The 6,385-nt window shown below is 41.0% G+C and overlaps 1 non-coding gene across 1 annotated transcript; it reads left to right on the top strand.

Annotated features, from left to right (window-relative positions):
- Positions 1–5,980: 5,980 nt before the first annotated feature.
- Positions 5,981–6,084, top strand: LOC130949442 (small nucleolar RNA R71). Its single transcript, XR_009073386.1, has one exon. It is a non-coding gene; the product is annotated as a small nucleolar RNA R71 (small nucleolar RNA).
- The last annotated feature ends 301 nt before the right edge of the window (positions 6,085–6,385 follow it).

The following is a 6,385-nucleotide window of genomic DNA, read 5'->3' as shown; positions in this document are numbered from 1 at the left end:
TTCAGGAGTTTGAAGCTCGTCACAGTCATTCAATACCGGAATCCTACTCGGAATACCACAGACAAGGTTAGACTTTCCGGATTCCCATGAATGCCGCCATCTATCTAGCTTATACCATAAAGATTCTGTTGGGGAATCTAAGAGATATGCGCCCGGCCTAAGGTAGAACGGAAGTGGTTGTCAGTCACGCGCGTTCATAGGTGAGAATGATGATGAGTGTCACGGATCATCACATTCATCAAGTTGAAGTGCAACGAATATCTTAGAATAGGAATAAAAGAGAATTGAATAGAAAATAATAGTAATTGTATTGAAACTTGAGGTACAGCAGAGCTCCACACCCTTAATCTATGGTGTGTAGAAACTCCACCGTTGAAAATACATAAGTGAAAAGTTCAGGCATGGCCGAATGGCCAGCCCCCTGAATGATCACTAGCCTCTTAAGATGAAGAATAAAACAAAACTGAGACCAAAGATGTCTAATACAATAGTAACTTATCCTATTTATACTATACTGGCTACTAGGGTTTACATGAGTAAGTAATTGATGCATAAATCCACTTCCGTGGCCCACTTGGTGTATATTTGGGCTGAGCTTGATCTATCCACGAGCTGAGGCTTCTCTTGGAGTTGAACGCCGAGTTATAGCGTGTTTCTGGCGTTCAACTCCGGGTTATAACGTGTTTCTGGCGTTTAACTCCAGACAGCAGCATGTACTTGGCGTTGAGCGCCACTTTACATCATCAATTCCCGAATAAAGTATGAACTATTATATATTTCTGGAAAGCTCTAGATGTCTACTTTCCAACGCCATTGAGAGCGTGCCATTTGGAGTTCTGTAGCTCCAGAAAATCTATTTCGAGTGCAGGGAGGTCAAATTCCAACAGCATCAGCAGTCCTTTTGTTAGCCTTTTTCAGAGTTTTGCTCAAGTCCCTCAATTTCAGCCAGAAATTATTTGAAATCACAGAAAAACACACAAACTCATAGTAAAGTCCAGAAATGTGAATTTAACATAAAAACTAATGAAAACATCCCTAAAAGTAGCTTGAACTTACTAAAAATTACCTAAAAACAATGCCAAAAAGCGTATAAATTATCCGCTCATCACAACACCAAACTTAAATTATTGCTTGTCCCCAAGCAACTGAAAATCAAATAGGATAAAAAGAAGAGAATATACTATAAATTCAGAATATCAATGAATATTAGTTCTAATTAGATGAGCGGGACTTGTAGCTTTTTGCTTCTGAACAGTTTTGGCATCTCACTTTTTCCTTTGAATTTTAGAATGATTGGCTTCTCTAGGAGCTTAAAATTTCGGATAGTGTTATTGATTTTCCTAGTTAAGCATGTTGATTCTTGAACATAGCTACTTATGAGTCTTGGCCGTGGCCCTAAGCACTTTGTTTTCCAGTATTACCACCGGATACATAAATGCCACAGACACATAACTGGGTGAACCTTTTCAGATTATGACTCAGCTTTGCTAGGGTCCCCAGTTAGTGGTGTCCAGAGCTCTTAAGCACACTCTTTTGCTTTGGATCACGACTTTAACCAGTCAGTCTCAAGCTTTTCACTTGGACCTGCATGACACAAGCACATGGTTAGGGACAGCTTGGTTTAGCCGCTTAGGCCTGGATTTTATTTCCTTGGGCCCTCCTATCCATTGATGCTCAAAGCCTTGGATCCTTTTTACCCTTGCCTTTTGGTTTTAAGGGCTATTGGCTTTTTCTGCTTGCTTTTTCTTTTTCTTTCTATTTTTTTTTCGCCCTTTTTTTTCGCAAGCTTTTTCTTGCTTCAAGAATCAATTTTATGATTTTTTAGATCATCAATAACATTTCTCTTTGTTCATCATTCTTTCAAGAGCCAACAATTTTAACATTCATAAACAACAAGATCAAAAATATGCACTGTTCAAGCATTCATTCAGAAAACAAAAAGTATTGTCACCACATCAATATAATTAGACTAAATTCAAGGATAAATTCAAAATTCATGTACTTCTTGTTCTTTTAAATTAAAAACATTTTTAATTTAAGAGTGGTGAAGGATTCATGGAATTTATTCATAACTTTAAGACATAGTTACTAAACACTAAATGATCATGAAGTAGAGACACAAAACATAAATAAATAGAAACCAAAAAACAGAAAGAAATAAGAACAAGGAATGAATCCACCTTAGTGGCGTCTTCTTCTTGAAGGACCAACAATGTCCTTAAGCTCTTCTATGTCCATTCCTTGCCTTTGTTGCTCCTCCCTCATTGCTCTTTAATCTTCTCTTATTTCATGGAGAATGATGGAGTGCTCATGATGTTCCACCCTTAGTTGTTCCACATTGTGGCTCAAATCTTCTAAGGAAGTGTTGAGTTGTTCCCAATAGTTGTTGGGAGGAAAGTGCATCCCTTGAGGCATCTCAGGGATTTCTTGATGATGAGCTTCCTCATGCATCTCTTGAGATCCGTGGAGGGTTTCTCTTGCTTGCTCCATCCTCTTCTTGGTGATGGGCTTATCCTCTTCAATGGAGATGTCTCCTTCTATGATAACTCCAGCTGAGTAACATAGATGGCAAATAAGGTGAGGAAAAGCTAGCCTTGCCATGGTGGAGGGCTTTTCAGCTATTTTGTAGATTTCATTGGAGATGACTTCATGAACCTCTACTTCCTCTCCAATCATGATGCTATGAATCATGATGGCCCGATCTATAGTAACTTCAGATCGGTTGCTAGTGGGAATGATGGAGCGTTGAATGAACTCCAACTATCCTCTAGCCCAGGCTTGAGGTCCAGTCTTCTTAGTTGAACTGGCTTGCCTTTGGAATCTCTTTTCCATTGATCTCCTTCCACACATATGTCCATTAGGACTTGGTCCAACCCTTGATTAAAGTTGACCCTTCTAGTGTAGGGGCGTACATCTCCTTGCATCATGGGCAAGTGGAACGCCAACCTCACATTTTCCGGACTAAAATCTAAGTATTTCCCCCGAACCATTGTGAGATAATTCTTTGGACTCGGGTTCATACTTTGATCATGGTTCCTAGTGATCCATGCATTGGCATAGAACTCTTGAACCATTAAGATTCCGACTTGTTGCATAAGGTTGGTTAGGACTTCCCAACCTCTCCTTCGGATCTCATGTCGGATCTCCGGATACTCATTTTTCTTGAGCTTGAAAGGGACCTCAGGGATCACCTTCTTCTTTGCCACAACATCATAGAAGTGGTCTTGATGGCTTTTGGAGATGAATCTTTCCATCTCCCATGACTCAGAGGTGGAAGCTTTTGTCTTCCCTTTTCCTTTTCTAGAGGATTCTCCGGCCTTAGGTGCCATTGATGGTTTTGGAAAAACAAAAAGCTTATGCTTTTACCACACTAAACTTAAAATATTGCTTGCCCTCGAGCTAGAGAAGAAAGAAGAGAAGAAGAAAAAGAAGAAAATATTGAGGAGAAGGGGGAGTGTGGGGTTCGGCCAAGGTGTAGAAGAGGGGGTTGTGTTGTGTGAAAGTGTTTTTGAATTTTGAAGGTAGGTGGGGTGTATGGTGAAGAGTGGATGGATGTGAGTGGTGAAGAGGTGATGGGAAAGAGAGATTGAAGTGATTGGTGAAGGATTTTGGGAAAGAGTGTTTATTGGGAGGAGAGATTCAGAGATTGAAGTTGTTGGGAAGTGTGACATGGGGAAGAGTGTTATAGGATTAGGAGGTAAGGTGGGAATATGTTAGGTGGGGATCCTGTGGGGTCCACAGATCCTGAGGTGATCCTGTGGGGTCCACAGATCCTGAGGTGTCAAGGAATTCCATCTCTGCACCAAATAGGCATGTAAAATTCCTTTGCATACCATTCTGGCATTTAAACGCCGAGGTGATGCACGTTCTGGGCGTTCAACGCCCATGTGAAGCATGTTCTGGGCGTTCAACGCCCATATGTAGCATGTTTCTGGCGTTGAACGCCAGTTCATTGCTTGTTACTGGCGTTCAGCACCAGCTTTTCTCAAGGCACATTCCTGGCGTTCAAACGCCAGAATGTTGCTTATTTCTGGCGTTCAACGCCAGATTCATGCTCTCTTCTGGCGTTGAACGCCAACCAGATGCTCCTTACTGGCGTTGAACGCCAGTCTGTCCTTCCTCCAGGGTGTGATTTTTCTTCTGCTATTTTTGATTCTATTTTTAATTTTTATATTTTTTTCGTGACTCCACATGATCATGTACCTAATAAAACACAAAATAACAATAAAATAAAATAAAATAAAAATTAGATAAATAAAATTGGGTTGCCTCCCAACAAGCACTTCTTTAATGTCAATAGCTTGATAGTGGGCTCTCATGGAGCCACAAGGTGATCAGGTCAATGTTGTATAGTCCCAACACCAAACTTAGAGTTTGGATATGGGGTCTTAACACCAAACTTAGAGTTTGGTTGTGACCTCCCAACACCAAACTTAGAGTTTGACTGTGGGGGCTCTTATTGACTCTGAACTGAGAGAAGCTCTTTGTGCTCACTCTCTTTTGACACAGAGGGATGGCCATGTGCCTTAAACACAAGGTAGTCCCCATTCAATTGAAGGACTAATTCTCCTCTGATCTTCCAAGGATGATACACTCATCCTCTTCCTTCCCAGTGTCTAAGATTATGAAATCAGCAGGGATGTAAAGGCCTTCAACCTTTACTAACACGTCCTCTACTATTCCATAAGCTTGTCTCAATGACTTGTCTGCCAATTGTAATGAGAACAAGGCAGGTTGTACCTCAATGATCCCCAGCTTCTCCATTACAGAGAGTGGCATAAGATTTATCCCTGACCCCAAATCACATAGAGCTTTTTCAAAGGTCATGGTGCCTATGGTATAAGGTATTAAGAACTTGCCAGGGTCTTGTCTCTTTTGAGGTAAAATTTTCTGAATCCAGGTGTCTAGTTCATTAATGAGCAAGGGAGGTTCACTTTCCCAAGTCTCATTACCAAACAACTTGGCATTCAGCTTCATGATAGCTCCTAAATATTGAGCAACTTGCTCTCCAGTCACATCTTCATCCTCTTCAGAGGAAGAATAGTCTTCAGAGCTCATAAATGGCAGAAGGAGATTTAATGGAATCTCTATGGTCTCTATATGACCCTCAAATTCCTTTGGATCCTTAATAGGAAACTTCTTCTTGCTTGAGAGACGTCCCAGGAGGTCTTCCTCACTAGGATTTTCGTCCTTCTCCTCCCTTGTGTATTCGGCCATATTGATCACATCAATGGCCTTGCACTCTCCTTTTGGATTCTCTTCTGTATTGCTTGGGAGAATACTGGGAGGAGTTTCAATGACTTTCTTACTCAGCTGGCCCACTTGTGCCTCCAAATTTCTGATGGAGGATCTTATTTCACTCATGAAACTGAAAGTGGCTTTTGACAGATCAGAGACTAGATTGGCTAAGTTGGAAGTGCTTTGTTCAGAATTCTCTGTCTGTTGCTGAGAAGATGATGGAAAAGGCTTGCTATTGCTCAGCCTATTGCGTCCACCATTGTTAAAGCCTTGTTGAGGCTTTTGTTGATCCTTCCATGAGAAATTTGGATGATTTCTCCATGATGAATTATAGGTGTTTCCATAAGGTTCACCCATGTAATTAACCTCTGCCATTGCAGGGTTCTCAGGATCATAAGCTTCTTCAGAAGCTGCCTCTTTAGTACTGTTGGATGCATTTTGCCATCCATTCAGACTTTGAGAGATCATGTTGACTTGTTGAGTCAACACTTTGTTCTGAGCCAATATGACATTCAGAGCATCAATTTCAAGAACTCCCTTCCTCTGAGGCGTCCCATTATTCACGGAATTCCTCTCAGAAGTGTACATGAATTGGTTATTTGCAACCATGTCAATGAGTTCTTGAGCTTCTGCAGGTGTTTTCTTTAGGTGGATGGATCCACCTGCAGAATGGTCCAATGACATTTTCGAAAACTCAGATAGACCATAATAGAATATATCTAATATGGTCCATTCTGAAAACATGTCAGATGGACACCTTTTGGTCAACTGCTTGTATCTTTCCCAAGCTTCATAGAGGGATTCACCATCTTTTTGTTTGAAGGTCTGAACATCCACTCTAAGCTTGCTCAGCTTTTGAGGAGGAAAGAATTTATCCAAGAAGGCCGTGACCAGCTTCTCCCAGGAGTCCAGGCTATCCTTAGGTTGTGAATCCAACCATATTCTAGCTCTGTCTCTTACAGCAAAAGGGAAAAGCATGAGTCTGTAGACTTCAGGATCAACTCCATTCGTCTTAACAGTCTCACAAATCTGCAAGAACTCAGTTAAAAACTGGTAAGGATCTTCAGATGGAAGTCTATAAAACTTGCAGTTCTGTTGCATTAAAGTAACTAGTTGAGGCTTAAGCTCAAAATTATTGGCTCCAATG

Source organism: Arachis stenosperma, chromosome 1, assembly GCF_014773155.1.
Source record: "Arachis stenosperma cultivar V10309 chromosome 1, arast.V10309.gnm1.PFL2, whole genome shotgun sequence".
NCBI classification, from domain to species: domain Eukaryota; kingdom Viridiplantae; phylum Streptophyta; class Magnoliopsida; order Fabales; family Fabaceae; genus Arachis; species Arachis stenosperma.
Note: the sequence above shows the minus strand (reverse complement) of the source record. Positions and strands in the feature narration are given on the sequence as shown.